The sequence below is a fragment of the Etheostoma spectabile genome, chromosome 5 (assembly GCF_008692095.1).
Source record: "Etheostoma spectabile isolate EspeVRDwgs_2016 chromosome 5, UIUC_Espe_1.0, whole genome shotgun sequence".
NCBI classification, from domain to species: domain Eukaryota; kingdom Metazoa; phylum Chordata; class Actinopteri; order Perciformes; family Percidae; genus Etheostoma; species Etheostoma spectabile.
In genome coordinates, this window is record NC_045737.1 from 1,807,147 (window position 1) to 1,830,801 (window position 23,655).

Sequence of the window (23,655 nt, forward strand, 5' to 3'; positions counted from 1 at the left end):
AAGGGCTATCTTAGTCAGATAAGCTACAGTGAGCACAGAAGAGGAGATGGTGAGGCCAAGGACACTGAAGTTCGAGGACGGTCTGATAACTCAGAGAACAGGACGTACAAACTTAGAAGGGAGTGAACATAGCTGTCTTGTGAAGTAAATGATAACTGAAAATAATAGACAGGCAAGAAGGAAGAGGCAGAGCAGGGATTGTACCCCAGCAACAGTATAGCTGACCAATCAGGCCCCACAAGGGGAACCAATATAACCCTGAGCACACTATTGTTTAAGTGCCTTTTTGGGAACCTCTGTACTAGACAAGTTTCCATCTGGTCCGTGCACGTAAAACTGCCCGGAAACGCATTTCATCTGTTGACCACAAGAATAAACGCTGTGTTAATTCATCATGGAGTCAGTTGTCAGTTTATAGAAGGATTTCTCCAACACTAGCTAACAGCAGAATATTATATAATAGGTTCAGTTAGCTAACGTTAGCTCGGGGTGTATCTACCTAATTATTATAGGAATTTGTACAAGCATTAAAGCGTTAAGCTTTACATTAATGTAAAACATTAACGGTGATAACAAATGTACGGCACACACTAAAGATTTAAATTATAACTTCACCGTCAGCCATGCCGCTCGAACTCCCGCTGAGGTCCGCTATTATTATTTTTAACGAGCCGGCAAAGGCCCGCGCATAGGATTGTGGGTGATTTGGGACCGCGAAGGATACACATATATGCATCCTTCTCTGTCTATGGGAAATTTTTATGAATGAAGGACTGAGTCCTTGGAGGAACTCGGAGGATTCTTGACATTGGAACGGTCCTTCGACGGGCGTTGATGACGTTGATGACGTGGCATCCTCCAAATTCTGGCTTTTGAGGATCCTTCACTGTCACAAGACACACTAGTTCACCATAATCTACAAAAGAACTACTTCCATGTCCCTGTTCTGCAGGTATTCAACAAGTGTGCCCTCATTTAGAAGAAGTCTCCCAGCTAATCCTGCCTTGGACTGACCAAAGTTGGAGAAACAGTGGCTAGCTGATGTGATCATTGCCTAGCTCCTGCGCATGTACAGTATTGACATAATATTTTTCATACTGTAGCTAAAACAAGTGAGATGCCTCACTCTGTAGCTAAAAGAGAGACTTAAACACACAGGATCTGCAACAATGTGCAGGACAAGAAAAATGGGGTGTTTTTTGAAAGAAAAACATGTAAACCTATTCTGGTACAACCTCAAAATACAATTATGAACCTGAAAATGAGCATAATATGGGCACTTTAAATGAGAGAAAAATCCACTAAAATTGTAATCGTCAATCACAGAAGAAAACATCCTAACATAAGGTTAGATTTAAAAGCAGATCATCAGAGTTTAATGTGAATATCCATCTAACATCCACAACTTTGCTTTCATTTTAATGCCAAACTGCTTATTTCCCAACATCTCTTTTGTTTATTCCTTTGGTGGTAGGGAAATATCTTGGACCACAGACTGAATTCTTCATGGATTTGTGGATCTGTAGCACACTAAAGCCCTGTCATCACTCTATTGTGACAGAAATTCAAGCGTTTTGCTCAATTACACTTTTTGGCTTTTTCCATTGACATAAATCACCTATGAATGCTTAAACTGAGTTAATGGGTTTCGCAAACAGTTTACATGCACTTAAGGAATTGGGTTACTGTTGGCTTTCTGTAGAAACCAGCATTTTTAAAACATCATATAGCCTATGAGAAACACATTTTCCACAATTAATAACAACAATAATGATAATTAGAGGATTAGAGAAACCTGATTTCCTAAGCCAGATTTCTCCTGGATAAGGCCAATTCCTTGGCAATGTTGCAGGTAACTAGGTTTCTAATCCTTTTCTGCTGCCTTCAAACAGATCTTATAAGATCATATATTCAAGTTAAATATGCAACGCAACACATGAGAACATTGTTGCTACCAGTAGCATCAATCACAATCTTAAAAAGTGTTGAATTAATTTTGTCATACAATGTCATTTTGTATGATTATCTTTTGGGCATTTAAGGCCATTATTTTATTAAAAAGCTGAAGACATGGAAGGAGGGAGAGAGGGGGAATGGCATGCAGCAAAGGGCCACAGGTTGGAGTCAAACCCATGGCTGCTGCTTCGAGGAGTAAACCTCTTTATATGGGCATGCGCTCTACCATGTGAGCTACACAGGTGCCTGATGTGATATCATTTTAAATGCTATGAGTACCACAAACAAAATCCCATTGGGTAAGGGAAAAAAATCTCTGACTTGGATATCTCAAACCCTGAGAAACTAAAAGAAAAAAAACATTTACATGGCTATTTACCAACGTAAGTGGAAAAATGTGTTTTTCTATGATTACAAAGAACTGACCCTTTAAAAATGCAACTTGTAATCTTGAAGCCATTAAAAAATTCCTACTTCCCCCTCCAAAGTTGTGAATACCACATCAATGGGTAATTCAAACGGACTTCTGTCAAAATTCAAGAACACAGTAAACATGACCCAATTTGAAGCACCATTACTTCCCAGAACCTACTTTTGGCCCAAGAACTGATTCTAATTTTGATTTCCCAGAAGGCTTTCTTGATGAGAAGGATCCACAGCAAGTCATCAGATTTTTGATGGGAGCTACTCTGTTGCAACCACTGCTCAACGAGCTTCAGGAAAGTGACAAAAATAGCAAATTAGACAAACAAATCAAGTATTGTGGAATGTATAAATGTCATATCAAGCTTATGACACATTTCCTGACATTACAGTTCTTGAAATACAGTACAACTGAAGTAGAAACAAGATTCCTCTCAGAGGGTTTAAATATGAAAACCTCCAGGTTGGCCTTGTAGTTGAAAAGGGCTGTTGACAGAACATAACATGACTTAAACCACAAAGTCATAATATGGGACACTGGAATTTCTTAAGCTTAAGGGTCAAACCTTATGTAGTTTTGCTTGATTGCATCAAAATATTCACATGGAAATTACTAACACTGATATTTGGAGCTCAGTCAATGCTCTTGACCGCTTAAATGGTGACAATTTGTGGAATTCAAAAAGAAATGATGGGTTGGAAAAGTTTGAAAAACGCTGAACAAGACTATGACTGTATTTTAAAAGGTTAGTGTAGGAGAACTTGTCAATGAGTCATTGCTTTCTCAAATGTGTGTGTGTGTGTGTGTGTGTGTGTGTGTGTGTGTGTGTGTGTGTGTGTGTGTGTGTGTGTGTGTGTGTGTGTGTGTGTGTGTGTGTGTGCGTGTGTGTGTGTGATGAAATATAGTGCCCCAGGGATTTTTTACCGCCTTAAGTGTGCTAAATAAACATATAGAGCTGGAAAAATCCTCCCACTGGAATATCATACTGACATCAAATTTATAAGTGTTTTCTTAGCAGCTTGTGATTTCAAGTTTATTTAATCAGAGCAAACACAAAGGCCCAAATCATCAGACATGTTGTGAACAAGCCACTGTCAAAAGTCGTGCCCAGCCTTGATATGTCATCACAGGGTGCCAACCAGCCTCAGGTTCTTTTTCATGAGCTTTGCCTTGGCAGCAACTCGCAGTGTTAACTGTGGGGGCGGTGGTTGTGAACAAACCCTAACAAAATGAAAATAATACATGATTTTGTATGGTGTAAATTGAATAGATGACACCTATCTTGTATGAAATGAAGTTTTTCCCAAGAATAATTGCGAAATAATGTCATATATGGTTTGTGATTGCTTAAAGAATGTTAAAGGTTCAATATGTAATACTTACAGCAAGTTGACCTGGAAACATTTTAAACACTAATCAAAACACACCTCTTCAGATTAACCTTCCACATACAATATTCTTATATTTCTCACCTGAGAGTTGTTTTTAATTGCCTTTAACATTAATGACTAAAAACGCCCATCACTTCTAGTAGCCCTGAGGAATTAGTGAAGCTCAGTGCTTGCCTGTTAAGGAGGAAACAAGCCAACTCAGTGTCCTTTTTGGCTCTAAGCTGTCTCCATGCATCTAATACTCCTTTAACACCAATGGGTATACCCAGGTAGACTGTGTGTTTGAATCAGGTAATGCTCCACAATCTTGGTTCTTTTTTTCCAAGGGAGAGCAGTGGGACCCAAAGGAACCAGACAAGGGCAAGGTGTTTCAAAGTAATTTAGTTTAAACACATGAAACAATAACCATTTAAAAACTATCTATTTCAAAATAATCAAATCCCTTTAAACTGTGATGCTGAGACCAGTACAAAACCAGATTTAAAAAAAGGACAATAAAAACTAATAATCTTTAGTGTTTCCTCTATGTTGATTTTATTGTGGCGCACCGCCATGGCAAACAATTGTCCGCAACGCTTTCAGAAATAAGGCAGACGCAATAGTTGGGGTTGCCTTTTAAATAAAGATACCGGAAAAGATACTGCTACGCTTGTTACTGTGGGCTACAATAAAACCTAAAAGTAAATATGTATCAATACCACTCACCTGTCCACAGGCATGCACATGTAAGAAGTAATATATTTCAATCTGATCTGTCTGGCAGTCCACTCTCGTCCACTGTGCTGTTTACACAAACACAACTCTACTCTACTCTACAGTAAATAGTAAATACTGGCAAACAAGGTAAAACCAAAGCTTTTGTTTAGTAGTCTGTTTATCTCAGTTTTCAAAAATCTTGAAATTTGGACAACTTATTGTAAACCTAAGTGCTGAGCTTTAAAAGAAAATGTCCCAACTACATAAAACACAAATGGGGAAGCTTATCTTCTGCGCCACTCTGGAATTCTCAAATGGCCGACACCTCACGTCCTCGAACAGCGACTGGGATGCAGCGGCCCTCTCTCCAGCGCTGGCAGCCATCGCTGCTTGTCTGGGGTTCAGTTGCTCTCTTCAGCACTCTTACCTTCCCTGCTGTTGGCTCCAGTGGCATTGTCTCCGTCCGGCCAGCCCCACTTTCCCGTCAGCTCATTGTCCTTCTCCAGCTCTCTCTCCTTTCTGTCTTGTGTGTGATTGCTCTTTTTTTCATTTATTTCTCCTTCTCACTATTGCATTTATTCTTTCTCCTTCTCACCATTGCTTTTCTGTCTCTGCTCCACGCGCTTTCTGTAGCTAAGTTTCCATCCACTTGTCAATTGAATTATCTGAAGTTCGGTAAAAAAAACTGATGCAAATAAAGCCAGTGAAAGTATGTTTCCAACGGCGTTAAAGTGAACAAAGAATGCCCGAGATGGCCGCATAACAGAGTCCTCTCCTAAGCTGTTCTTGTTCCCCCTCCTTATTTGTTGACTTAAACTACTTATAAACAAGAAATAGTTGTAAGACAATCTACTAACACAATTAAGAATGCAGGCAGCTCAAAAATCCACCCTACAATATGGCTTGCCGCCAGAAGCAACTACAAGAGAAGCTAGGGCAGGACACTGGCAACGAGTGTAGCAGATTTGGCCAGACAGCGGCTGTTCTACGGAGCATGCCAGAGGGCCTGAGGTCTGAGGTTATGTTTAATGTTCACAGGATGTTGTATGAGAGAAATTTCAATTTCAATTTCAATTTTATTTCTAGTATTAATTCATAACAAGCGTTATCTCAAGACACTTTACAGATAGAGCAGGTCTAGACCACACTCCAGAATTTACAAGGACCCAACAGTTCTAGTAGTTTCCTCCAGAGCAAGCAACAGTGCGACAGTGGCGAGGAAAAACTTCCTTTTAGGCAGAAACCTCGGTCAGACCCAGGCTCTTGGTAGGCGGTGTCTGACGACCGCAGACAGCAGCAAGACTGAACATTTGCACCCTTGTACTGAGTCATAGTACAATAGTTAAATTTTTCTTAGATAATGCTGTATATATTACAGTAAAATTATATTGTGTTTTTTTTTTCTTGAACTCATTACCATTTCTTGTACTTAAACATTTGCCCTTTGTTTTTGGCACTTAACTTATTGCTCATTAAAAAAAATCTAAGTTTGTTTTTTGTTGTTCATTTACAATACAACATTCATGGTTACATCATGGATATATACTGGACCAAGTGTACCACAGCACACATTTATCTTGCCATGGCACAGTTCCATGTGGAGACTGAAAAAAAAACTTCAAGTCATTCCAAGCAGCTATGGCAGCTCTGGTGGAACGGGCCATGAACAGGTGTTGGATCTGTGGGGGCAAAGTTTGTGTTGTCTGCCACCATTCTTTGCCACTCTCCAGGCTGCACTGATCCATCGGAGTCACAGTCTGTAATATGTGGTGGTACGCATCGGCTCTCTGGGGTGCTCACCTGCAGTTATGCACACGCTGTAACTACACTCAAAGCATTGTCTGGCTGGAATTCAACCGGTCTTTCCCAGAATTCTCAACAGCGTAGTCATAATGCCAAAGGCATTTTGAGTCACACACCTTGTTCTGGAGTAATTATATACCATAATCATAGGTATAACAAACATGTTGATGAATACACCATGTACTATGCTTTAATTAATTGTGTTGACATACCTGGAAAGAGACGCATGAGATTGCAGTGTTGGTGGAAGGCAGCATAAGCAACGATAACATGGGGGATTTGGACTCCGGTCCCAGGAAGTTCAGCTGGTTGGGGCAGATTCAACTGATTGTCCAGCAGCATTGACCTAAATGTACTTTTTGAAAATGGCACCATTGCTTTGCCGTCCATATCCTCCCATGTGCACCACCGTAAAATAATCCCTGGTATCACATGTTGCCATTAGAACAAAGGAGTGAGCCCCCTTGTAATTAAAATGGTCACTCCCGGCATGTGGTGGCGCCATCCAGGCTTCCAACACAGTTTGGAAAAGTTCCAAAGTTGCCAAAAATCTGAAGCCATGGCTTCCCACTGGCTGGTTGAAGGGTAGGGGAAATATTCGGGCTGCAGTGCAGTCCACAGCGCTTTGCAGACCTCCGATACTATGGAGGACACCATGCTCATAGCCATTTTATAGCTCACCCCTTACACCTGATGATAAAATCTTCAAAGTCACTGCCAGTCTTAGGAGGGACGGCGTAGCTACGGCGTAGCTACGGCGTGGAGTTGACGCAGAAGCTTAAAACACTTTGAGCCAAAATCCATGAAATTCAACCAAATTTTACTGTTTCCGTGAGGCATTTTCTATTCAATATCACTTAATTTGCATAAAACGTGTGGGTAGAAACAGCTAATGCCAGCAATTCTCTGTTCCACATGTTCTGTGTCCCAAATTCTCTGTTCCACACACTCTTAAAACATGGCCCCTTCACTGTTCCACAGATGACTCACATCAACACTAATTGAGCACAAGGAGGTCAAGTCACAGCACACATCAACACTACAAAATATAAGCATGCCATGCCAAGAGAAACATGAAAAAATAATGCAACCAGAAATTGAATCAATAATCAAAACACAGCAAACTAATTAATATGCAAAGCGCATGACAAATGAAGAATACGTACAGCTAACCAAAACATGCGCAAAACTAGAGATGAGCCGCATACTCGGCTGAAACGAGAATCCAGTACGGATAAAGCACTTTTGCCGAATACAAGTATTATACGAGTAATACAAGTCAATATCTGTGCTCGGATTGAATAAAAATTCAAAAAGGCATCCATATTTCAGACTCCCTCACATGGTCGTTTCATATCAGATGTGCCATTAAGAAGGCACATCAGAGGCTATATTTTTTGAGGTGTCTTAAGAAATATGGTATGTCTCTTAATATTCTTAAGGAATTCTACCGTTGTACAATTGAGAGTATATTGACAGGTAACATTGTAGTGTGGTTTGGTAGGACTACTTCACATGATCGTAATCTTCTGACAAAGGTGGTCAAAACTGCGTCTAAAATCATCGGCGTTCCACTTGAACCGTTGCAACATATTTACTGGAAACGTAGTACTAAGAAGGCACGTAGTATTATGCAGGATTCTAGTCATCCTGCACACAACCTCTTCTCCCACCTTCCATCAGGGAGACGGTTGCAGAGTATCCCAACGCGCACATCACATTTTAGGGATAGTTTTTATCCTCAGGTAATCAGGTTGTTAAATGATAGCGCAGCAGGAAGGAGGGCTGGGGTCTGTGTTTAGTCACTTAGCCACAGTTTATTTTGGTGGTTAAATGGTTTTATGTTTTTAACCTATATTATTGTTATTGATTGTTACTGTTGACTGGTGCTGAGAGAGTGCAATAGGGCATACTGTATTTCATTGCTGTGGTACTTGTACTAAAGTGCATATGACAATAAATTTTGAACTTTGAACTTTGTACTCATTTCGTAGCTGACTGTGTCTGGGTTCTGTGATAGGCTAGTCACAGCGCCCCTCCCCTACAGATTTCTTGTGTTGCTGTGTGCCGCTCCGCTCACTCACACACAGAACACTGAGAACATCTCTCTCCCTCTCCCTCAGTCACTCAGGTCCGCGGACCTTTTCTGTTAATGTTTAGGGTTTCTTCAGTTCGGTTTGTAGTACTTACTTAGTAACCAGTAGATTTCTGGTAAACATGGGGTTTGTTCAGACATGGTGCTTGGTAGAATGCGACTTGCGTTGCGTATCTGGCTGTCGAAGATTTTTTTTTAAACCGTCAGCTGGCTCTAACCAGTTGCAGATCTGACAAACAGCATCGGCCAATTTGATCCTAGCCTATAGAACACAGCCCCCCCCCCCCCCCGTCCCCTCTCTCTCTCTCTCTCCTCTCTCTCTCTCTCTCTCTCTCTCTCTCTCTCTCTCTCTCTTACTCACACACACACACACACTCACACATACCTGGTGTGGAAATAAAAAAAATAAAAAACAACCCAAAAAAATAAAAAAATCACACAGATCATAAAAAAATTAAAAGTTAAAAGAAAGTTATATTGAGTATGAAAACTCTTGTTCATTACATTTTACTTCATAATTGCAACCAAATGTGTTGTATTCATTGTTGCAAAACCTGTTCTGTTTATAGTTTGTTTGTTACCGTGACAACACCATTGATCTGAAGCTCAATGCTGATGCTGTCATGTAAATAGTTTTCTAATCAGCAATATCAATCTCTGATCAACCCATGTCAATTGCATGCTTAAAATAAGATACTGCTTAAAGCCACGCCCATTTCAAGACAACCCGACCCACTTCCGGGTTAAATCCAGTCCACTTCCGGGTTAGGGCCCGCCCAGTCCGAGTACAGATACAGATACAGATAATTTATATGGTTAACAGATACAGATACAGATAATGCTGTACTCGCTCATCCCTAGTGAGGTCGGGTGAAAGAATCATTGCGGTAACTTCTGCCACCTATTGAGGACTTGGCAAAACAATGTGGCTTTTCAAGGGCAAAAAACCCCATCAAGGACTCTACACACCCCTGCCACAGTTTGTTCTCTCTCCTGCCCTCAGACAGGCGGTATCCCAGCACAAGGAGTAGGTCTGTGTGGTTCCGTGACAGTTGTTTCCCGACTGTAATCAGACTGTTGAACAGTACCACACTGTGAACTGAGACAAGATGGAATATACAGTATGTGTGCATATGATGTAAATGTATGGGTATGTGTGGGATATGCGTATATACATGTGTATCTCTACATTCCTCATATTTTTTAAATGGTAGCGATCTTATTTATATATTGTATTTTAACATTATTTATAATTGCACTTTTTGGCTGCTGATCGGTTTCTATGTTTGTTTTTATGGTGATCCGATGCAACGTAATTTCATTTTACACTGCACATCCAAAAGTGTTTTTGGAATGACAATAAAATAATCTTGAATCTTCTAGTAGCCAAGCTATTCAATTAAGGTCAATTTTATTTATAGTTTCAAGTCATAACAAGAGTTATCTCGAGACACTTTACAGATAGAGTAGGTCTAGACCACAGCCCATAATTTACAAGGACCCAACAGTTCTAGTAGTTCCCTCCAGAGGTTTGGTGTATAAATGTAGTATGTTGAAATGCAATTAGCTAGCTTGTTTAATAGCTTGGATAGAAATGCACCCACTACAACTAATGTAACACGGCAATAAACCTAATGTTATGTGTATGAACTGATATTAGAGTTAATGTAAAGATCTACAGGTTGTTTTGCTCAATATGATGTTAAGTGGTTGATTAGTGGGTTTGATGCAGTTAAATATATATCTTCTGTGGAGGACGCAAGATCATTTTATAATTGTAACAAGACCGCGTGATGAACCTATGAACCTAAGATTATTGTTGTTGTTGCCCAGATAAAATGACAGAGATAAGAAAAACAGACATAACATCTTTTTTCAGTACACCAAAACTGTGACGCTGGGATACAGAATGGACCCAAATGCAAGGCTCAACAAAAATCACGTGTATTTAATGATAATAGGGAAGGAGATGTGGGGAGGTGAACGCCAAGAACGGGAGCTAGGGCACAAGGGTTGGGTTAGGATGGTGAGGGACCTGAGGGCTGGAGTGGGATGGTGAGGGCTGGGTGGGATGGCGAGTGACCTGAGGACTGGAGAAGGATGGCAAAGGAGCTTGGGGAGCGCAGGCAGACCGGGGCCGAGGGAGCCGAGGAGGAGGAACTGAAGTCCGGGGAACAAAGGAGTTGAAGAGGAAGGCTGGAAGCAGGAGGAAGGAGGAGGGAGCAGGGAGGCAGGAAGGAGCAGGGAGCCTTGAGGAGGGGACGGGAGAACACAACGAGGTATGGAGATGATGGCTCTAGGGGAGAGACCCAAGAGTGATAAGAATGGATAATGGACTGAGACAGGTAAGTAAAACAAAGAACTGCGAGAGAGCTTGTGGTGTGTATCACCAGGGTAGCTGAGACAACGATCAAGCAAAGATTGTGAGTGGATCATGGGTTTGAAGAGCTGGGCTTGATTGTAGATGACTGGCAGGTGTGTGCAGCGAGAGAGGTGATGATGGAATGACGAATAGGTGTGGGTAGTCAACTGGCAGGAGTAGGCGGGAGGGGAAGGGGAAAACACAGGAGACACAGAGAGAGGCAGGGCCAACAGAGAAACTAAATGTGGAAAACACAAAAAGGAACTACAAAACTGGAAACAAAACCCCAACCACAACAAAAACACCAAGTAAGTATAATAAATTCTCATATCAAGACCATTTATACACATAGTAAGTAAGTAAGTATAAGTAAAATTTATTTGTATAGCACTTTTCTCAGATAAAGATCACAAAGTGCTTCACAACAAAAGGAAGCATTAACAACTCTCATACATACAGTGCATTACAAAAAAAAAAAAAAAAGAATAACACGTACACATAAGACCAGCCTAACCACCCTACAATCTAGTTAAAAGCCTCTTTAAAAAGCAGAGTTTTCAACTGAGTTTTAAAATTTTCCACACAATCTAAGCAGCGCATGGAAGGAGGCAAAGCGTTCCACAACCTCGGTGCAACAACCTGAACATACAGTGTGGTCTAGACCTACTCTGTCTGTAAAGTGTCTAGATAACTCTTGGTATCAATTGATACTATAAATAAAATTGAAACGAATTGAAAAATATAATGTTTGGGAACATCTTTATAAGAATGGGTGCTTATGGAAATACTAACATCACTATGTCACAAGAAAATGAGACAGAAAGAATTGAGGAACAGGAAAACCAGGAACAGGTGTAAAGTCCCAGGTAAGGAACAGGGAGACCAGGGACAGTCAGGTGTAGAGTCTCAGGTAAGGACCAGGGAGACATTATTACATTATGATCAGCTAATTTACCAAGTGTACAAAAGCATTGTATTTCTTTTATATGGGGACACTTTTTCAAAATAAGGTTTTTTTTGTTTTAAGGTACTTATGTGGCTTGATTGTAAACAACAAATAAATAAATAAATGGTTTTAAAGAAGAATATTTTTGGTCAACTTAGTCAGCTTATTCTTTGTACCAAGAGAAACACTGAAAAGAAGGATAATGGTACAGTCTCCATGCTATAATAATCATAGTATCAAGGCTTTCCCCTGTGTAGACATGTCCTCTACAAGTATAATTGTGGCTGTATTATTTGTGTTCCCTTCCCAAGATGCTCTTCCAAAATGTTATGTTACTTGTCTCCCCCCCCCCCAACTGTTAGATCAGATTTGCACCCATTGTTAAACCCTGCTCATTTGTGTGAAAGCGATGTAACGGGCACGCCATCTGTCTATCTCCACAGCACACAGTGTGAGCTACGGTTTTTGACAGGTACTGGCTGTATTAAAAAAATCCGATGCTGTCTCACAAACATAAGGGTTTGCAGTGGCGATTTAACTGGGGCTTACGCTTTCAGTTTTTTTTTGTCATTTTGGTGAAATAAATCTGCTGTTCGTTCAGCAACATTCGTGCTTTGCGTCAGACAATGTGTGTGCCACGCTATGTGATATGCTCTGATGCAGACATGGGGTGACTGAGTTTCATCAAGGACAGAGCCTCTACCACTAGGCCACCCAGGGGCACATAACCAATGAAGAAGTGTGTGTGTGTGTGTGTGTGTGTGTGTGTGTGTGTGTGTGTGTAAATTAACCATAAGGTTGTGATAATCTTCATATAACTGTTTGTAGCTGCAATCTGACTGGCAATAATGCTGGTGCAAAAAAGCAGTTAGCATATCTGTCTTTGCCGTGAAGTTATGGAACGCAATACCAGAAAGAATTAAAACATAGTAGGAATGTCTTCAAATTTGAAAAAGGATTCAAAGACTAGATAAGTATAGAAATTTAGTAGTATTAATGTGTGAGAATGTTGATAATTGTGATGATGATGATGATGATGATGTTGAGTATCATTTTTATCATTATGGTTATCATCATAACTTAGAATAGTATTCATCTTAGGGAGGGACAAAATAAATCAACCCCGGAGGTGCGAGGTAAGGCACTGGGGTCAAACGGGGCTGGGGAATAGAGGACAGTGGATCATGAGTAACGACGTGCTGCGGCCAGCGAGGCACTTGGTTCAGGGCTGCGAACATCAGCGAAGGTGGAAGGACAGGACAGCGAAGGTGGCCCCCCTCTGGAGGGCAAGCAGGACGAGGAACACGGTCCCCCTCTGGAGGACGAGCAGGACAGCGAAGGCGGTCCCCCCCTGGAAGACGAGCAGGATGGCAAAGGCGGCCCCCCTCATGAGGATGAGCAGGACAGCGAAGGCGGTCCCCCGCTGGAGGACGAGCAAGACGGCGATAATGGTGCCCCTCTGAAGGATGAGCAGGATGGCTAAGACCCTAAGAGGTTGAACAAGCAAAGGGGCAGCCGGGTTGGATACAGGCGACGAGTCAGCCGGGCTGGAGCCAAGCAATAGGTCAGCTGGGCTGAAGACAGGCAAAGGGTCAGCTGGGCTGAAGACAGGCAAAGGGTCAGCTGGACTGGAGACAGAGGAAGAGTCCGCTGAAAAGTAGCCAGGCCAATCCGCTGAATTGATAACTGGAACAGGGACCTGAGGCGGGACCGTAGAACCAGGGTAAAACACCAAGGCAACAGAAACAGATGTTGGTCTGCTGGGCAGCACAGGTGCTGAGCAGCTGGACCGCAAGGGTTTGAAGCTGCTGGACAGCAAGGACTTAGGGCTGAAGAGTGGCTGCGCATGGCATTGGGACCCTTATCAACCATGTCATCTCTTGTGTCCTCCACGGTTCCCAGGAAAAATAGCCAGGCGAGTACTCTCAATGGACTGCTGGTGGTCTGGGGGGGTTTGCTGACCAGGTAGCAGTTCAGGAGAAGCCGACAAGGGAGCAGGCCAGATGACAAAAACTCAGAAGTCCAAATGCTAGCAGACCAAGCATCAGACAGGCTGTTGGGTGTTAGCTGGAACTGGAGTAGGCCAAACATTTTAGGGGAGCCTTGGTGGAGCTAACAGGCTTACAAAAACACAACTGTTTAGCAGGTGGAGTTGGAGTCAAAAGAAAATGTTTATCCTTGTCTGGAATAGAGTTGTTAAGCCAGAGTTTCTTAGACACCTTCTCACAAGCTTTCAAGAAAATTAACTGCCAAATGCGCTCACTGCAAGCCTCCTTCTATAAGGTCTCTCCCGCTCCACCGGGTCAACCTAGTTCCTCTGATATAGTCTCTGCCTCTCCCCCAGGTGGAGAAACGTCAGGCATTGGAGAAGCATGCAAAGGGGCAGGCCGGGTCAAAAACAAAACACCTGTAGCTAAGATGCTAGCAGGCTGAGAAATAGGCAGGCTGGTGGGTGAGTCATAAGATGAATTTGACTAAAACACTCCAGCTTCCTCTTAATTTCATCCAGGCAAGGGACAAAATGACTCACCCACGGTCTCTCTTTCAACCACTGCTGCTGAGTAGTGATACACCATCTTGATATAATGAGAACTATTATTAACAAGCCGTATGGCTTGTTTCACTCTTTTAATTTAATTATGGCCTAACTTCTAAAAGCAAAAGCTGTAGTAAATACATATCTATCTTCAAATATGGTAAACCCCAGGAACATATTTATTATTTTTCTAGATGGACAGCAGGATTGCATCTGCAAGGCAATTGTTGAACAGTTCACACATAGCAACATGAGCACCCACTTGCGAGTGCCAAGCCAGAGCTGATTTGCTTCCGATCAGCGAGTGGGAAATCAGGGCTAAAGTTGCGCGATGTGAAGCATTAGAAATGATGAAGATAGAAAAAGTTGGATGTCATTTCTGTATTTACTTAATCAAAATCTTGAGATTCTAAGTCAGGATATTTACTCAGTAAATGCTTCCATGTCAAAATTATGGGATACTAGTATCCATGTCCTTTGTTTGATATGTGAAAAGAAACATATTAGTAAGTACATTTTTAATTGCTATTATTATTATCTATATATGTTCTTTATAATTTTGACTCACCATTATATCATTATGACTTATTTCTCAATTATGAAATATCTTCTAAATCTAAAATTTGTTTTCATCTATGTTTTTATCGTTTTCCTGGCAGAAAAGGGTTTCCATAGATTTAGAGAGTTACATGTAGAGTTCCTGCTTGGCAGTGCAATCCGCACATGACTCACAGAACTGATCCAACCCACGCACAGAATCACAATGTTAGTTTTAATTATTACAATCACAATTATAGCACTCAAAAATCTAAATTGTCTGTAATCAAACAATCATATCTTTGCCTTTTCACATGTCTCCGAGTGGTGCAAGAATCCCATTGTTTAAGGTTTTTACAATGACTAATGAAACCTTTGGTCCTCGGATCCTGCTTATTGTTGCAAGGTTAAACAAACAAGTCATACATTATCTGAATGCTATAATTTAGATATACTAAATATACTAATACTGCAAATTGAACAAAGCTAACATTGTGCTTTTATTTCTCTCACCGTTTCTAAGTGACTCTTATGTAAATTGTTTCACTTGTTTCCTGGTAAAAGTACATTCAGCATTACAGCTAGTAAATGTGTGCAATCTTTTCAAAGACTACTTGCATCTTCAACATTTTCCGAAGGGAACCGTTCCAGGAAAACTAAATGTGCATTGTGCGTTCATTTCAGGCGGAAAAAACCCATAAAGCTGTCTTTTTTGCATAAATATATCATGATAACATAATAAGTAGGCAGCCAAAGTTCAAAGCCGCCCCCTGGGCTGTGAGGATCAACCCAGAGAATAATCACTTAAGTTCTGAAGTCACAAAGGGCATGATGGAACAACCCTGGGAGAAAGATAGTAGTCAGTGAAAGCTGCTATTATACATGAGTAACTACCCTTCAATAACTGTTGGCTTGATGGATCTACTGTTAATTTTCCAGTAGGCTTTGTGAAATAATCAAAGATGTATAGTCAAGGGATGCTTGGTGTGTGAATTTTCTCATTGATGTAGAGTTTCTGAACTGCCCTTCCAGGAGACACTTGTCAATTAGTCTCACATTTCCAGACCTATTTCCACAGCTTGTGTGTTTCAACAAGTATCAGATGGATTGCCATGAAATCTCGAAAAGACGTTCATACATGACTTTGGTGATCCTCTAACCTTCCCTCTGACTCTACCACCAGGTCAGCTAGTCTCGTCTTTAGGAAATCTGTTTGGTTAGGGTTCACTAATTTTGCAATAGTGACGTAGCTTTGCTAGCATTAAATGTAAATGCAACTCAGGGTTCAGTGTCTTGCCCAAGGACACTTTGACATGGGACTGCAGGACCAGGGATCAAACCACCAACCTTCCAATTGGCAGGCAACTGCTCTAATGAGGCACAGCCACCATTAGAGCAGAAAAGAATGGTATTGTTGCTTACAGCAGCCATCCGCAGAATGAGAAAATGTGTTTTCTTTTACACATTACAACATGTAAACATGTTTTAGTAGAAACAAATAAAAGTATGAACCAGAAAATTCTGTGTATGTCCCCTTAAAGTCAATGGCAATAAAAAAGTGAAACCAGTTGCAGCAGGGGAAGTTTTGAATCAAGACCTATAAGATATGTTTACAGCAAACTTGCTTACAGAAGCAAGTTGAACCATTACTGTGTTTTTGCAATCAGTAGAATAGACAAATGGAATATTAACCATGTATAAATAAAAATACATGAAAGCAATTGCTCAGTCATTCTCAAGGGCATTCACAAACAGCAGAGTTTTTTTGATGACTTGTGGTCCCTTCAACAAAAGCAAAGACACAACACCCTCCCCCTTATTTTGTATATATTGGGTATATTGGTTTGAGATAAAACTGTTCATTTTGATGTGAGATGTTTGCAATCAGATGACGGTATAAAGAATAATGTGCGTTACTATGAAGTAGGTAATGAAGGTAATGAAGATGCATGTCAGAGAAATGAGTGCAGTTAAAACCTGGTGAAAGTGAGTTTGGCTGGGTTTACACTCCCCTACATCCTGGTCATAACTTTGCTAAGTAACAGATGCTTGTGGTTTATAGGGGGAACAATTTATGAAATTCACTTAAAATTGTTGGCTTTGGAAGCAGAAAAGGCATTTTTGAGAGCAACAACTAAACTTTTAACAGGCTGTCAGGATGGATTTGGATGATTCTGAGCCGTAGAGCTTTCTTCAAATGAAGCACTGTATTGCTAACATAGCCAAAGAAAAAAGTGCCTTTTGTGTGTTGCAAACAGGGAAACCCTATCCAACTCAGTTTGCACACAGTTTTATTTGCAGAATGTTGCCATGTTTTAAATGTTTCTGGAAATAGCAAACTAGTTCGTAATAGCAAACTGATTGGCGTTTTGTTAATTTATGGTATGTGAGGAAGGAATAGACAACGGCTTTATGGAAATGTAGAATAGATTCATTTTGTTTTTGATGACCAATTGTTAACTCTCCTCTATCATCCAAAAACATTTTAAGGTCAGAAAATTGACACAGCTGCTTCCATTACAACTTTAAATTACCCTCTGTGGTTATTTCTGACTGGTCTTTATGGTTTTTGATGACCACTCATAAATTCTAATTTTTTCACCAATTATTTTTATGTGTGGCTGGTGATAGCCACTGAAGTGTTCCCCCCCAAAACAGTACAGCCATCATTGACACTGACATCAAACAACCTTATCCAGAGACTGAGTAGTTGCTCAAAAAGTCCATAGGCAAAGCGAGAGGTTTCTAAATAGGAAGAGGTTTAACTGCTTGTCGAAAAATTTGAATTAAAATTGGAGTGAATCAAAAATCTACCCCTGTTGGAAGGAGACCTGATCCCCCCTTTATCCTTAAGACCAATCCCTTATGCAACAAAAGCCTGATTTGATTATAACGTTATGTTATCCGGCTGAGGTAATACACTCGCCAATGTAGTGATGTTTATTGCAAATATTCGCTCACCTTCCTCAGTAAAGAATAAGAATCATGCATTGCAGGAATCATTTCAGGGATCTGAGCCAGGACTTCAGGAACACAGTTACTGGAACAGCAATCGTACACTGACATCACCCTCTTAAAACTAATGGCTATTATTCAAAAACATATGGCTGCCTGCCACATGTGTAGTCCATCCCCACCCCCTCCTCTTGCTCACTTGTGGTCTGAAAAAGAAAACAATTGTTTCTCTGTTTCATTTTCCTTTCTGGCTATTCCCTTTCCCCCCTGGATTTCAATGGTTGATATAGTCGTAATCGCGTGCTGCAAGCTGTGCTACCAAGAGGCAAACCGCCTGAGGTTTTGGGCGTTGAACAGTTAGAAGATTGATATGACTAATCTATTGAATTGACGGCGATCACAGAATTCCAGAGGAATCTGGTCTCTAACGCACCGCAGACAAGCCAGTGACATTAATGTTTTGTTCTGTAGTAAACCATTATACTTGTACTCAGAAGTCAGATTTTGTAGTTGGAAACATGCCCCCTGACCTTGGATTACCGAGCTCGGAACATGGACAACCTTACAGTGCTCCGAGTTCAAAATCCAACATGGCTGCCCCCAGCATCAACAGTTTTGAAAGCTGTAGCAACATATTTGTGTCTCACCACTGCGTTGTTAGCAACTGGTATTGCTATGGCTGACCTGGCTAGAGCAATCCCCCAATGAAAAATCCAACTTGTAAATGCAACACATTGAACACGGGTGTGACGTCATTATAGGCTTCGGTCGAGGTAAATAAAATGCACGATTTAAAGGCTTTGCAGATAAATACAGTCACACACTCTGGAATAGCACTAGTCATGAATTTTAGAATTTCAAAGCCCAGTCCAAACTGAGTTAAAGAGGATGTATTTCATATGTGTATCTACAGGAAATCATTTAAAAGTTACATTCTAACGGTAATTTGTATATATGTTCCTGATTTACGATGGTGCATAATATAGTTGACTGAGCTGCCAACATAAAATCCTCAAAAATGACCCTTTTAAGTTATTGGCTACTGGTGGTGCACCATAAAACAGAGAATACAGCTATACCATTAAATACAAAGGATGGTTTTATAGCAGTCTGGGCAATGGCAGCAGCTTTGAAGGCATATACATGGATTAAGAACAGAGAAGTGCCTCACGTTTTAAAACCTCAAGACTCAGCCATGGTTCAGAGATCCATAAAACTAAACATTTGGACCTGGTGAGGAGAACTAAAAAAAAATAGTCATGTTAGGGTGGCTTATTTGCTGCCAATATTACACTATACGTCTTAATAACACTTTATTGTTTCCTCCTGTTAATGTGAGGATGTGAGTTGCATTTAAATGGACAGTGGTGTGTCTAAAGGTTCTCCAGATGTGTCTTTGAAACGCAGAGGGGAGAAAGAGGTAAGTAGAGCCTCCTGTATGGAGTTATTCGTCCCAGACGCACTGTGATCTCAGAGGTCGGAAAAGTCTTTGGGAAGCAGTTTTCTGAAATGTTAAGGTGATAAAGTTTTTACAGGAAGTACTTCTAAAACTATACAGAAAATGTTTCAACACTTGTGAATAATGTGGAAAAAATAAAACCACCTTCTGAACAAATTTAAGTTATGATAGGACAAGGCCTGCATACTGTTCTTATTGTCAAAAAAGTGCATAAAAAAATACCAAAAGTGCATCAGTTCTTGTTTCAGTATATTGTACAGTTGCCTCTTATTGGTTCCTAAAGATGTAATACATGTTTTTAAATGTTCACAAATATAGTTTCATATTGAAAATAGGAATTTGGCTTCTTAAATTGGCATTTGGTTCTCCATTGAGTAGGCCTATTTACTGGCAGTCAGACGGTATGTGTGGGATTGAGTCAAATGTGTGTATTCAGGGTAAATAAGAAAAATGTCACCCAGAGCAACAGTGTGTCTTACAGACGTGTTTGATTTTGGACAACCATGGAGCTGCAGCATAGAGGAATAAGATGTACAGTGGTGTGAAAAAGTGTTTGCCCCCTTCCTCATTTCCTGTTCCTTTGCATGTTTGTCACACTTAAGTGTTTCGGAACATCAAACCAATTTAAACAATAGTCAAGGACAACACAAGTAAACACAAAATGCAATTTGTAAATGAAGGTGTTTATTATTAAAGGTGAAAAAAAATCCAAATCATCATGGCCCTGTGTGAAAAAGTGATTGCCCCCCTTGTTAAAACATACTATAACTGTGGTTGTCCACACCTGAGTTCAATTTCTCTAGCCACACCCAGGCCTGATTATTGCCACACCTGGTCACAATCAAGGCATCACTTAAATAGGAGCTGCTTGACACAGTAAGGGCCACCAGAAGATCCTTAAAAGCTACACATCATGCCGAGACCCAAAGAAATTAAGGAACAATTGAGATCTATCAGTCTGGAAAGGGTTATAAAGCCATTTCCAAAGCTTTGGGAATCCAGCGAACCACAGTGAGAGCCATTATCCACAAATGGCGAAGACATGGAACAGTGGTGAACCTTCCCAGGAGTGGCCGGCCGCCCAAAATTACCCCAAGAGCGCAGCAACGACTCATCCAAGAGGTCACAAAAGACCCCACAAAAACGTCCAAAGAACTGCAGGCCTCACTTGCCTCAGTTAAGGTCAGCGTTCATGCCTCCACCATCAGGAAAAGACTGGGCAAAAATGGCCTGCATGGCAGAGTTCCAAGGAGAAAACCACTGCTGAGCAAAAAGAACATCAAAGCTCGTCTCAATTTCTCCACAACACATCTTGATGATCCCCAAGACTTTTGGGACAACATTTTGTGAACCGATGAGACAAAAGTGGAACTCTTTGAAAGGTGTGTGTCCAAGTATATCTGGTGTAGAAGGAACACTGCATTTCATAAAAAGAACATTATACCAACAGTAAAATATGGTGGTGGTAGTGTGATGGTCTGGGGCTGTTTTGCTACTTCAGGACCTGGAAGACTTGCCGTGATAAAAGGAACTATGAATTCTGCTGTCTACCAAGAGATCCTGAAGGAGAATGTCCGACCATCTGTTCGTGTACTCCAGCTGAAACGAACTTGGGTTCTGCAGCAGGACAATGATCCTAAACACACCAGCAAGTCCACCACCGACTGGCTGAAGAAAAACAAAATGAAGACTTTGGAGTGGCCTAGCCAAAGTCCTGACCTGAATCCTATTGAGATGTTGTGGTATGACCTTTTAAAAAGGCCGTTCATGCTCGAAAACCCTCTAATGTAACTGAATTAAGACAATTCTGCAAAGATGAGTGGGCCAAAATTCCTCCAGGACGCTGTAGAAGCCTCATTGCGCGTTATCGCAAACGCTTGGTTGCAGTTGTTGCTGCTAAGGGTGGCCCAACCAGGTTTAGGGGGCAATCACTTTTTCACACAGGGCCATGATGGTTTGGATTTTTTTTCACCTTTAATAATAAACTCCTTAATTTACAAAATGCATTTTGTGTTTACTTGTGTTGTCCTTGACTATTGTTTAAATTGGTTTGATGTTCCAAAACACTTAAGTGTGACAAACATGCAAAGGAACAGGAAATGAGGAAGGGGGCAAACACTTTTTCACACCACTGTATAAGGCTTTGGATACACAAACAATACTAGTAAGTAGGACCAATTTATGTTTTTTTTTGTTATTTTCATGAAATTGTCGAAAAAATATAGAATATGTGCTGCATAACGTCTCTTTCCACTGCATGGCACAATTTGACTTAACTGTTTTTTTGGATAACAAAAGTTGTGGATAGTACCTAATTGGCGCGAGGTTAGCAGAGAAGGTGGAGTTTTCTTTAGTTTGAATCGTCACGTGTCCTGTGTCCTCCACAAACCCGCCATTTTTTAAATAGCCAAGCTGCCGTCAATAGTGACAGGATTTGAGTGAGATTTTTTTTTTTAAATGGCAGCCCAACGAAACGTTCCTGTATTCTGTTGCAGATGAAAGGATCCAACGAGAGCTGCTTCAAGATGATGCGTCGTTGCTATTACAATTAAGAATAAGACTCTCATTGACATTGACAAAATATATACATGCAGTTGAAAACAAATTTTCGAAATGTACCTGCTACCAAAATTGAATTGAGTAGAGTTGAGTGGAGCTGTACTATGCAGTAGAAATTAAGCATTATTTTTTGGGGTTTCAGTCAATATGGCAAGTGCCTTTTGCTACAACAGGTCCCAGAATTCTGTCAGACATGCAACTGAAAAAGAGCATCTTAGAGAAGAACAATAAATAGTCTTGTCTGCAGGGTTGGGAGGGTTACTTTAAAAATGTATTCTGATGCAATTATCAATTAGTCCTACCTAAAGTCAGTAACCTAATCCAAGTATAACAGTATTAAAGTAATGTGACTAGACTGCTTTCCATTACTTTTTGATAACCTTTATTACAAATATGCAAATAAAGACAAGGGAAAATAAGTATCAATAAGATTACTTTTTTATTTAAACTCAACAACAAAACAATGAAAAAAACTTTAAAAAGGACTTTAAACTTTAAAAAAGAAACCAAGGGAAACCAAGATTTTTTGGGGTTTGATATAATGAAAATTGTATTAACTGATTTTTTTTTTGGTCACTTGGAGACCAGACAATATTGTACATTTAAAAGTTCATATTTTGACCAAGTGAGGAAACAATGACTTATTTAAACATCCAGAATACACAGAGCGTTTCAAGTGTTTGAAGTGTTTCTGTCCACTTGACAAATGTAAGTCCTACATATTTACTCACTACATTGATATGTTGTTGTATTAGATTCTTCCATATTGTAAAGGTCTTGACCCCTGAACATACAAATTGTCGTTAAATTGTAAAAAAAATTAATTAGTTTTTGGTACTTTGCAGGTCATTTTGCATTGATTGCTCAATATTGTGAGCTACATATCTCACCATATTATTAACCAGCTGTTAACAGACAATACAACATTTATGCAGGTTCTATATGAAGCTAGAACAGTGACAGTAACCTGTGGTATTGAACATAAAATTTGGCATTGAAACAACAAATATTGGCATTGAAAACTGTTGAACTGAAGTATAAAACACAAACATCAAAAAGTAATAATCTCATAATCCTATAATATTATTTCATTTTGACATTTGTTTACATCATGATGGGTTTTTCTTGATGTCCGTGTCTTTTCAGTGACAGTTTTTTTTTTTTTTTTACGCTGTCAAGATTTTTACAATGTCACTGTTTTCAGTTTAAACTTTCTATCCCTGTTTTGGCATTGGGAGGAGGGGCCTGAGGGGAGGGATAAAGGGGGCGTGGCTTGTGGGAATTTACATAGGCTACTGGCGAGAGACCGCACCTCCTGGAATCCTGCCATTTTTTTCACACAGAAGCAGGCTGGTTTAGTGTTAACTTTTAATGTAGTTTGTCAGTGAATGCGTCCAGCCTTTTAGTGAGTGTGTGATTTGCCTAGAAAAAATGGCCGATATGAACAGACTTACTTGAGATTTGGAGGTTCCAGGTGAACGTGTGGAAGACATTGCAGATATGCGGTTTTAACAACTCTGGGAGGATTCTTCAGGAGGTGCGGTCTCTCGCCAGTAGCCTCTGTAAATTACTCGTAAGCCACGCCCCCTTTATGCCTCCCCTCAGGCCCCTCCTCCCTACGCCAAAACAGTGACAGAAAGTTGAAACTGAAAACAGTGACATTGTAAAAATCTTGAGAGCGTAAAAAAAAAAAACTGTCACTGAAAAGACACGGACATCAAGAAAAAATTTACATTGACATTGAAAAACCCATCATGATGCAAACAAATGTCAAAATGAAATAATATCATAGGATTATGAGATTAATACTTTTTGATGTTTGTGTTTTATACTTCAGTTCAACAGTTTTCAATGCCGATAATTGTTGTTTCAATGCCAAATTTTATTTTCAATACCACAGGTAACTGTCACTGTTCTAGCTCCATAGTTCTAGTGC

At 40.4% G+C, this 23,655-nt stretch overlaps 1 long non-coding RNA gene across 1 annotated transcript; it reads right to left on the reverse strand.

Moving 5' to 3' along the window:
- Nucleotides 1-1,326: 1,326 nt before the first annotated feature.
- LOC116689593 (uncharacterized) lies at nt 1,327-23,227 on the reverse strand. Its single transcript, XR_004332051.1, has 3 exons — nt 23,170-23,227; nt 18,186-18,190; nt 1,327-1,337 (listed from the first exon to the last, which is right to left on the reverse strand). It is a non-coding gene; the product is annotated as an uncharacterized LOC116689593 (long non-coding RNA).
- Nucleotides 23,228-23,655: the final 428 nt, after the last annotated feature.